At 60.3% G+C, this 10,878-nt stretch overlaps 1 protein-coding gene across 6 annotated transcripts in view; it reads right to left on the minus strand.

Annotated features, from left to right (window-relative positions):
* The window catches only part of AHDC1 (AT-hook DNA binding motif containing 1), a 64,112-nt gene extending 53,717 nt beyond the window's left edge, over positions 1–10,395 (minus strand). For 5 of the 6 annotated variants that reach the window (XM_042950658.1, XM_042950650.1, XM_042950654.1 and 2 more), the window contains exon 1: positions 10,014–10,231. The gene's annotated coding sequence lies outside the window, so the exon portion shown is untranslated. Of the gene's footprint in view, positions 1–10,013; positions 10,232–10,342 lie in introns of those variants that run through there. The other variant, XM_042950651.1, reaches the window with a different exon arrangement.
* Positions 10,396–10,878: the final 483 nt, after the last annotated feature.

Here is a 10,878-nt window from a genome sequence, read left to right on the forward strand (position 1 = left end):
AACCTCGCTCCCTTTCTCCCCGCAGTGAATGCTCCGGCGTCTACCGCAGTGTGCCCGCCACTGCCACCACCAAGCAGGCTGGGGGCCAGGTCCCTGGCACCTATGGGCAGAGGTGGTCCGGTCCTCAGAGTGTATATAGTCCAGCGTCTCTCAGAACCCTGAGGCCCAGGCCCTGGCCCATCCCCTCCGACCCCCAGTGCTGGTCCAGCCCCGCAGAGCATGGCTCAAGCTGGGAATCAGGCTTTCTAGTTGCACCAAGGCGGATGGGCACATGCGTGCAAACACACCTGATGGGTCTTGGCATGTCTGCCCACGTCCTCTGCTGCCAGAACCTAGTTGCCCCCACCTCTGCTCTGACCCCCCTTCTACCTCACCAATCCCCTGCTACCCCTGGGGTGGGCAGACAGCTGGGCCAGGCCAGAGTCTGTGGCTCCCCAGGGCAAAGAGGCAGGCAGGAGATCGATCCACTGAATTTTTTAAGGCTCTAATGGAGCCTGCATCCCAGGACTTGGGGCCTGGGACGCAGGCAATGTCTTGGGGACCCCTCCCTCAGTATTGCAGTTGCTTCCTCTTTCAGGTCTTGGGGGTCGAGGGAAACTTTCTATGAGCCTTTCCCCAGCAAGAGAAGAGGCATGAGGGGCCCCTGGGAAAGACATGGGATGTTGGGGGGGGGGGCTGTGAGCAATACCCAGAGCACCCCCCCCCAAATCTCCCCAGCCCTAATGCAGGCAGAAGCAGCTCAGCCTCTAAATCACTCCCCTCACGCTGCCCTCTGAGGCGGATTCTGTGCATCTGTAATTAGGGGGTGGAACAGATGGTGGAGATTCCGTTTAAAATCATGCATCTAGTAAAGTAACCTTCACTGTCGGAACTGACTCCCAGGGAGACCAAGCCCCGAAGCCAGATCTGGGGGGGGGGGGCAATGAAGGTGGGGGGGCAGGGAGTATGTCAAGCCAACACCTCACCCATCTCTCTCCCTGAAGCCCCAGGCCCAATGTCCCTCTCAGGTAAGCCAAGGTGGGGGGGGTTGGCAAGCACCTGAGATTGTGCAGGCTGGGGGTAAATCCCCCTGCACCACCCCCCCCCCCCACACAACATATATGCCGGATCCAGGGCAAAGCTGTGTACTCAGAGTTCTTGGCTGTGAGACCAGGGTGACCAGGTGCCAAGAGCCCCCAAAGAGGCTCCAAGCCCCCAAAGCCCAGGCCAAGGTGTCCAGAGCCCAGGGTCTCGGGTGGGGCAGCTTTGAACCAGATGTACAGGCTCACTGTCCAGGAATGAAAGGCCTGGGGCAGTGAGGGAGGCGGAGGTGCCTCCCCAGGCAGAGGAGGCCCCGGGAAGTCGGATGGGGGGGGGGTGCTGGACAGCAGAGGAGAGAGAGTACACAAGAGTGAGCAAGGGTGTGTGTGCAGGGATGACTGAAGCTGTCTGGGAGGGTGTCTGGGGGAGGGGGCCCCCCAGAGCAGAGGTGGGGGGGGAGCCGTGATGGAGAGTGCTGGGGGCGGGGCATGTTTGGGGCTGGGAGTGAGGGCTGCAGAGCAACTGAGGTGGGGTATGCGACAGGGCAGGGAAGAGCCGCTTGTGGGCTCTGGGGGGGTGAATGGGCTGTCACCAAGCTGCTGCTATGTGTGCCTGGAGAGGTGTAGGGCTGTCCCTGGGCCCCTGGATGGCTGAGGAAAGGGCTGGGGCTTACTGGGGATATACAGAGGACTGCCTGTTGGGGTGCTGGGTCTATGGGGAGTATGCGTGTATGTGCATGCCTGCGAAGGTACGAGAAGCTGGGGGGACATCATCTGTTTAAAAGTATACTAGAACTCAAGCCATGTCTGCGTGTCTGAGGTAAACGGTGTGGCTGCAGGTAGCGTCCTTGTGTGAGTGGGTGTTGAGTGGGCAGTGTGCGTATGTGTGATGTGGGTGGGGGGAAGTTGTGTGTTTGGAAAGGTGTAGGGATTGGATTGGTGTGTTTGGGGAGGTGCTGGGCTGCAGGTGGGGGAAACATTAGGGCTGCAAGGAGTCTGTGTATGTGTCCGGTGAGGTGTTGCTGCTCTGAGAGTTTGAGGAAGTGGAAGGTATTAGGGCTGCAGCAGGGTTCTGGGGGGATCTGGGCAGGTGCCGGTTTAAAGAGGGACTTGCTAAGTGTGTGGGTGTTGGGTCTTGGGTGTTTGGGAGTACGCTGGGGATCATAACAACCTGGGTTTGGGTTCACTACTAGGGCTGTATCTATGTGTCTCTGTGGGGAGGTGTGTGGCAGTTGTGTGTTTGGGGGCGTGACGGGGCTGTGTGTGTATATGGGGCAGCTGGATGTCAGAAAAGTAGATTATGTGGAGAGGTGGTATGTTTGTGGAAGTGTTGGGGCTGTGTTATAGGTGGGGCAGTTGTGTATTCAGGGGTGTTGGAGCTGTGAGTAAGGGAGGGGCACTGTATATTCGGGTGCTGGGGGCTATAGTTGGGTCCCTGTGCTCAGACACGTGATGGGGCTGCGGGAGGACAAGTGTCCCTCCGGGGAGATGATGGGCAGAGTCCTAACCTCTGCTCAGAACTGCCTGCGAGAACCCCTCTTCTGGGGGCGGGGATGCCTGCCCACCCCCAGACCCTGTGCGGGGGTGTGGAGAACAGAGTGGGGGTACGGGGGGGGGGGTTGTCCATCTGTCTCAGCCTGTGCCCAGGCCAGAGGAGCAGAGCCGCCTCCTCGCTCCCTGGGGGGCAGCAGCGGATCTCAACCCACCCATCTGCCTTCAGATGGTTGAGGCAGGAGCCTCCACAAAGCTGCCTGGAGGGCATCACTGTGTTTGAAGAGGCACAGGCTGGGGGGTGGGGGGAACTGCACAGCAAACAGTCCTCATGGAGGCTCCTTTGAAAACCACTGACGCCAGGAGAGAGGAAGAGGGAGGACAGGGGCGGGTATGTCTGTCCTTGTGCGTCTGTGTGGGTCAGTGCCCAACTGTGAGCCTTGGAGCCCCTTTGCATGTGTTCATGCTGATGGCCTCTGTTCAAGCGGCATCCTGGCCTTGGAAAACAGCCCTCCAGCCCTGGCTGCAAGCTCACAGCCTCACACAGGCAGCTACCCCTGTGCACACTGCCTACACCCCCCTACACCCCCGCACCTTCACATCTGCATAACACTGCACCCTCACATACATGTAGCTCACCCCCAGGGCCCTGTACCCTCACGCACAAGTGCTACAAGTCCCTACACCCACTAGGTACACTCCCACTCTGCGAAGCCAGGTTTCGCACCTGTCACATATACATACATGCGCATGTACATACCTGCCAAGTAGCTATCACACATACACCCACAGAGTCCACGCACCTTGGATCTCCCCGTCGCACCCACATCTCCCACCTCACACGCGCTCCTCTCTCACACACACAGCAGATACTTGCCATCTTGTACCTATACACATGTGCCCATGTGTGTGTACGTGCACACGCTCACCCTGACCAACTTTCAGACAGCTCTTTGACACCACCCAACCCACCAGCCAACTCCCTAGGAAGACTCCCAGTGGCCGAGAGGGCCGCCAGCCTCCCCACCCTGCCAGCTGGGAAGGACGGGGAGGGCATACCACCCCCCCACCCCGACACCTGCGAACACTGATCTTCACCTCCAGAAAGAGCCCTCCCTCTGCTCCGGCATGAGTGCCACTGTGTATGGGTGAGAGCGTGACTGCGTGTGTGTGCGTGTCAATGTCCTGACATCCCGTGACGAGGCATGTGTGTCACTGCCTATATGGGTAAGGAAGCACAGGCATGAATTCCCCAGTTACGTTTCTGAGACGTGGGGTGAGTGCAAGGGTGAGATTCATATGTCACAAAGTGTGTGTGTGTGTGTGTGTGTGTGTGTGTGTGTGTGTGTGTATAGATATGAGTATGGGGGTGCATTTACACAAGGAGATGCACACCCAGTGAGTGGTGAGTGTGACGTTTTCTGACACAAGAGGGGTGTCCACCCTGGAATAGGGGTCAGAGCTGGGGAAACTGCTCCAGCAACTCCTTCCCCCACAAAAACAGCAGGGAGGAGGGGGTCTCTGCGCGCTTCTCTCTTTCTTGTTCTCTCTCTTTCTCTCTGACCTCTTTAGCAGCTGGAAACTGAGCCGGGGGTGGAAGGAATGGAGACTTGGCTGGCCCAAGGGTTTGGGGAGGGAAGCAGGAGAAAACACCTTCCAGATTCTCATCAAATCCCTGTTTGTGGTCTGTAGCCTCAAGCCTCTCCGCCTCTCCCCTCTCTCTCTCCGTCTGGGTTTCCCCCTTTCTTTATCTCTTCCTGTCTCTCATTCTCTCCCCATGTCTCTCCTCCTCCTATCTCAGTCACCTCATCTCCCTTCTGGTATCTCTGTGTCTCCACGTCTCAGTCTCTCTGTTTGTCTCTCCCCAGGCCCTTCCATTTTTCAGACTCCTCCTCTCTCTGCCAGCACCTCTGTCTGTCCGTCTCTCCCTGTCCTGGTCCATCTGTCCGTCTCTCTCCGTCTGCCTGTGCGTGGGTGTCTCTGTCCATCTGTTCCACCACCCATCTGTCTGGTTGTCTGTGTTAGTCCTTCTAAGGGTGCCCACTCGCTTCCCAAGGTACCCTCCCCCAGGTCAGCAAAGGCCTCTCCTGGCTCAGGGGTGGGGAGGGGATGCAGAGCTGCAGCTTCTGGAAGCTTCAGTAGCAGCTGGGCTGAGCTGGGAGTTCGGGGCTAGCCAGCTGCAGAAGCAGCCCCTCCTCTGGGCTCCCAGGCCAAGGACCCCAGAGCAGAAAGGGGAGAGAAAGCGGGGCCTCACTGCAGCTGAGTGTATGTATGTGTATGTAAGGGGGGAGGCAGAGGGCCTCACTTTACCCTCACTTCACCAACCCCTCTACCAAATCGGGGCCAGGCAGGAGAGGGATCCTCAGTGCCCACCTTTCTTGTCCTCTAGCCAATGGCAGAGATGCTGGGATCCAGGAAGGAGGGGTTGGGGGGGTGCTAGGTCTTGGGAGAAGGAGGGCCACAGCTTCTTGTCAGCTGGGTGGGAGGGGGGTCCTTCCCTCCTCTCTTCCAGGCAGTCCCTGGGGATGGTTCTAGTTCTGGTCTCAGCTCTAGGCATGCAGGGCTGCACAGGCAATTCTCACTGGCTCCCACAGGGGTTATTCCCACCTCCCAGCTTCTCTAGAGCCTTTGACCCATAGGGATATAGGGGGAATATAGCAGTATCTCCCCCTCCTCAAGTGGAGGTTGGTTCTAGACATGTGGGCACTGTGATCCTGTCTAGGCACTGGCCATCCTGAGAGGCCCCAGGAAGCTCACCTACCATTGCCAGACCAGCACCTCATCCTTTCTCTCTCTCTCGCTCTCTCTCTCTCTCACACACACACACAGTGCACCCCAGCATTCCTGGCCTGCACCCCCACACCTCCACTTGGTAACTCAGAGGACTTAAGAGGGACAGTGACAGGCTCCCAGAGTACCTCCAGCTCACGGTCAGGAGCTAGAAGTGACATCCATCCCTCAGGACCCTCCTAGTTGGCTCTGTGCCCCCTACTCCCTCTCCAAGAATAGTCCAAATCCCACAGGCTCACAGGGGATGGGGAAACTGAGGAAGGGAGGGGAGAACACAGTTATTCCTCCTGAGACCTTGGTGTGGAATCCTAGGGAAAGAAAGGGACGCTGACCTACCACAAGCAAAGTCCGTATTGGCTGCTCCCTCCGCATAGCCCTACCGCTGGGTCAGGGCCAGAGGCTGGCTCCCTCCCTCTAGAGCTCTCCTTGCCCCCGGCTGGGCCCCCTCCCTCTCTGAGCTTCTGAGCAGTCCTCCCTGCCCTCTCCCTCCCAGCTCTGGCTCTCTCATCCTCAGCTCTTGGAAGCCTGACTCACTGTTTCCCCTCCTCTCTCCCCTCCCTCCCTCTCTCTCCCGGCAGCGGCGCCTCCCCCTCCCCTGGGGGGGCTCTGGCCACAAGGGTGCCCGCCTGCTCCTCTCTCCGGGCTCTAGTCCCCCACTGCACCCAGGAGGCCCCCTGCAGCTGTTCCTATTCTCTAACTACAGAGTGGTAGAGTGCAAAGAGCCTAGGTCCCAGGCCTGGCACTGCTGAGTATTTGTGACCCTGGGCAAATGGCTCCCTTCTCTAGACTTGGTTTTCTCCTGTCAAACAAGGTTGGGGGAGGGGGTCCAACTGGATGATGCCCCTGACGTCTCTAGAACCCTAATGGTCCCTGCCTTTAAAACCCCACGTGCCTCCTGGCCTAGAGTGTGTGCACAACCTGTGGGGCATTGTACCTGCCTCAGGCCCCGCCCCCAGGTCCAAAGAATAGCTCTGCTCTGTTCCCAGACATTTGGAAAAGGCAGAGAAGAGCCGCTGCCCTGGGCACGACCATTAGTCAAGTGACCCCTGGAATCCCCCTGTCTCCCTATTCTCCCTCCTCCTGTGAGAGTCTTTCCCTCTCTCCCTATTCCACCTGTCCTCCTCCCTCTTCCCAGAGACATTTGCTTGTCTCTCCTCCAAAAACAACGCCTCATCATTTCAGGCTGTAGGGTCGGGAACAGCACGTGCCTAGGCCTTCTTGGTCCCCTGGGCCCCACCTCCAGGGGCTGTGATACTGGCTCTTCTCCTTGCCTGTTTGCTCTCTCACCCCCTCATCGCTGGCTTCTGCCACCATCTTTCCCTCTCTCCACCTGGCATGTGGCTGTCCAGGTCTCTCTTCTCCCCCCACTCCCCTCCCCCAGCTCTCTCCCTGGGGCCGGGGCGGGGGGTGGGGGGGGCATATGCTGGCATTAGCAACAATGTTATCCTTCCTCCCTCCTGCGGTCCCCATCCTGGCTTCGCCCTCTCCAGAGCTGTCCCAAGAGACCCAGGGGACCCAGAGACAGAGCTGGGCTCCATCCCATAATAGTGAGTCTGCTTGACCTCACTCAACCAGACCAGAAGAGTCTGGTCATCTGGTATGAAGGCATGGCATGGCACCCCCTGGTCTAGGGTGACTGGCATGAGACGCAGAGCTCTGTATTCCACAAACAAACAAAAAAGTTGGCCTGGGGGTGGGACATCGGGGGTTTGGAGGGAAATGAGGGAGATCAGGTTTGCCTGGAGAAAGCCCCTATCCAACTGGGAACAGAAGCAAGTGGAGGGAGTGGCTCAAAGTCAATGCTCTAGACTGATCTGAGAACCAGCAATGTCCCTCTAGGGCTCTGCGAATCCACAGCAGCAGCAACCCCCCCCCCCCTTTCCCACAAGTTGCCAGCCAGGGACACTTGGCCCCTCCAGCCTGCAGAATAGCCACAACCTCAGGTGGAGATCCCATCCCTTAATCTCCTGTAGGGTCCAAGGCCAACCTCCCAACAGTACACCTCCACTTAGCTCGGCAGGGCGTCCAGAAGCCTCCCTGCCAAGATCTAAGCAGGTGGAATGGGGGAAACAGCCCCCCAACTCCCAAGCCCCCTCATCCAAGTCCCAGTCAAGGGCTGGGAAACAATGCAAAATAATCATGGACCACACATACTGCCAAACTGAGAAGCAGCACTGTCCATCCACAGCACCTGGGGGTGTGGGGCTCCCTGCCCCCCGACCCTGTTCCAGACCCCCCAGCCCAGCAACCGTAATAAACAGCAAGCTCTTTTTCTTTATGACACCAAATTTCTCCAAGCCCAACAGCTCCTTCCATCACTACCTCAGCCATAGATCACATTAAAAACTCACAGAGGGCAACTTAAACACATCACATTTGTTTCTCTCTATATTATTTCAAAAGTAACGGCATTAAAAATGGATTTTACTACAGAAAATAAATATCAGCACGTGGGCCCGGAGCCCAGGCAGGAGGAGGGAGCCCACCAGGAGAATGTCCCCGAGGGCTTGGGCACAGCTTAGGCACTGACCAAGGAGGTGACTGTGAGGCCAGACAACACCCTGGGGAATAGAGGGGATGTTTGGGGAGGGGGCGACACCTGCCCACCCCACACCCGCCCCAGTGCCAGACCAAGAGAAACAAGAGTCACTGGTTTGGACTGGGGCCCACTGGTCCCCCTAAGCTCACACCCTCACGGATCTCTGTAACCTCTGAAGGGTAAGAGCTCTGGGGCAAGAAGTTCACCAGTCTCTGGGGGTTATTCCAACTATTGACACAGCAGGAGAAAAAAAAATGAATTCAACTTACTATCCAGTTTGATTTTCCATTGCTATAAAAATAAATATACATCTGCTCAAAGGAAGGAGATGGCAAGCAGCGTGCACATGCCACCTGGGGGGTCCCCCCACAGCTCACCACCACAACCCAGCCTCCAAGCCAAGGGTGGGGGGGGATGGACAGACTGGTAATCTTTCACTTAAAAGCCCCAGCTCACACAGTTACACACACACACACACACACACACACACACACACACACACACACGGGGCCACAAGGAACAGGAACAAGCCAACAATAGAAACACCCCAAATACTCCTGGCAGGACTCTGCCCAGGCCCGGGCACATGCCCCCGCCCCGCCAGCAGCAGCAGCAGCAGCAGCGGACAAAATGTGGCCACCCTGACCCGGAGGCAAAGCTTGTCCTCACACCCTGAGCTCTGCCCAGGGAGCTGGGGCCAAGTCCCGCCTGACACCAACTGGTCCGGCGGGAAACGCCTGCCCAGCCAGACAGGCACAGGCCCCCCAAGGGTCCCTCCTTGTGCTCAGGGACCAGGCTGGTGCAGCCTGGCCCTGCCTCCCAGGGTGACGCCTGGGCCCAAATTCAGCTGGCCCTGCCAGTCAGGCACTGGTGCAGAACCGAGGGCACCAGGCTCAGCCCCTCCCAGCCCAGCCCCAGGGCCCCCAAGCTAGGAGGGAGGGGGGACTCCCCACCCCTCCACATCTGGCCCTGGCCCCCAGGGTCTGCGGTAGAGAATTCCCGCCCCCGCTTCTCTCTCTCTCTCTTTCTCTCTCCCTCCTCCCGCTCTGTGCCCGCTGCCCGCCTCAGGGACAGCCCCAGCTCCCGCCTCCGGCCAGCAAGGCCCACATCCTTCCTCCCTCAGCTGGCCCCTTTGCCTGGCAGGAGGCTGGGGGGGTCAGGCTGCTAGGGAACCCCTCCAGCTCCCATCAGTCCTCATCCCCAGCCCCCAAACTCTGGGTTGCTGTCCCTTTTCCTGTAGAACAGGAAACAAGGTTATTTCCTAGACTCAGAGCCAGCCCCCTGCCCCTCTGGCTCTGCCCGGGGACCAGGACCCAGCAGGAGAAGGCGCACTCAGCCAAAAGGCACAGGGATTCAGCAATTCACCCCCAGCTTCGGGCCCAGGGGGCTGACAGCTGTCACTCAGCACCCCACCCCCTGGGGAAGAGGGGGCCCGATTCAATCAGAGCCCCAGAGGAAACGCATTGATAGGCGATTATTTATTTATTTATGCAAAAGTGAGCCGACTTTGTTCGCCAGGTAACCGGGCATGCGGCCCAACCCCTCCGGCCCTGGCCACCCCCAAATCCCTCCTCCGCCCCACACCCCCTCCGGGTCATTAGGTCCCCGCCCCTCAACTCCCAGAGCACCAGCGGAACCTTGGGATTTGGGGGTTGGAGGGGAGGGGCTCCTCCCTCCGCAGTCTCCCCCTTTCCCAGCGCCGTTCCTAAAATCCAGCCTTGTTCTCCGCTCCCACGGTCCCCCCTTCATTCCCCCCCCCCACATTCTCAGCAAGCTGGAGAGCAAATTGCAGTTTTAAATCCAAAGACCGAGGGAGGAGGAAGGAGGAGGGGGCGCGCGGCAGCGCTGGGCGCGCACCTCGCCCCCGAGCCGGGGGAGCTGCGGGGCGGCCAGGAAACCCGAGAACCCCCCCTCCCCACCCCCCCTTCTCGTCCACCTCCCCCTCCCCCTTCCCGGCGCTGCCTGCCAGGCTTCGAGCCGAGCCCAGCCGAGCCGCGGGCCCCGGTGGAAACAAAGACCGATCGCACCGCGGGCACCGCAGCCACCGGGTCCCGCGGACCGGACCGGGGCGCGCGGAGGGGGCGCGGGCCCCCCCCCCCCCGGTGCGCTGCACAAAAGAGCCCGGCCGGCCGGTCCCCAGCGGGGTCTAGGGCTGGGGAGGAGGCGCCACTCACCGGAGTGCTGGGCTGCCGGCTCCGTGGGTCCGAGCCAGGCGAGGGGCTTTGGGGGGCGTCTGTCTTCCGGCGGCGGCAGCGACGCGGGAGCCCGGCTGCTGGGGAGAGGAGTCGTGGAGGAGCCCTGAGCCGCCCGCCGTTGCTGACAGCATGGCTCGCGTCTCGGCTCACATTCTCCGCCGCTAACTCCGCTGGACACGGCCCCCCGCTCCCGCGGCGCCCCCCCCACCTCGATCACTCCTTCGCTCTCTGTGCCCCCCTCGCTCCCCCCGCCGCGCACACACTCTCACAGCCCTGGACACCCCCGCCCCCACCCCCCCATTGCAAACCTGGGAGGGAACGCGCCCCGCGTAGTCCTCCTCCTGCTCCTCCTCCTCCGCCCTCCTCCCTCCCGCTCTCTGGCTGTCTGTCTGTCTCTCTCACTGTCTCTATCTCTCGCTCTCTCTGCCTTTCTCTGCTTTCCGAGCTGGGTGGGAAAAGGAAATGAGGACAGAAAGCAGACGCTGGCTTTGGGTGGTGGTAGCTGGATTCCCTCTCTCCCTCCCTCCTCCTCCTCCCCTCCCTCCTCCTGCCTTCTGCTCTCTCCGCTGCGAGCGGGGCTGAGCGCAGCCTGGCGGGTGGCTCGCTCTGCCCGCCCGCCCGCCCGCCCGCCTGTCTGTCTGTCTGGTCTGCCTCGCTCGCTCCCTCCCTCCGTCTCTCGCCCTCGCCCTGCCTGCCTGCCTCTCTCCGTCTCCGCCGCCGCCGCCGCTGCCTCTGCGAGCTCGCCTTACCTTCGCCGCTCACCATCCGGAACCCCAGGGGGGAGCGCGCGCGCGGCACGCCGGGACTTGTAGTCCCCACCCCGGCCGCTCAGCGAGCGGGGCGG

The sequence above is a fragment of the Panthera leo genome, chromosome C1 (genome assembly GCF_018350215.1).
Source record: "Panthera leo isolate Ple1 chromosome C1, P.leo_Ple1_pat1.1, whole genome shotgun sequence".
Lineage (NCBI taxonomy): Eukaryota > Metazoa > Chordata > Mammalia > Carnivora > Felidae > Panthera > Panthera leo.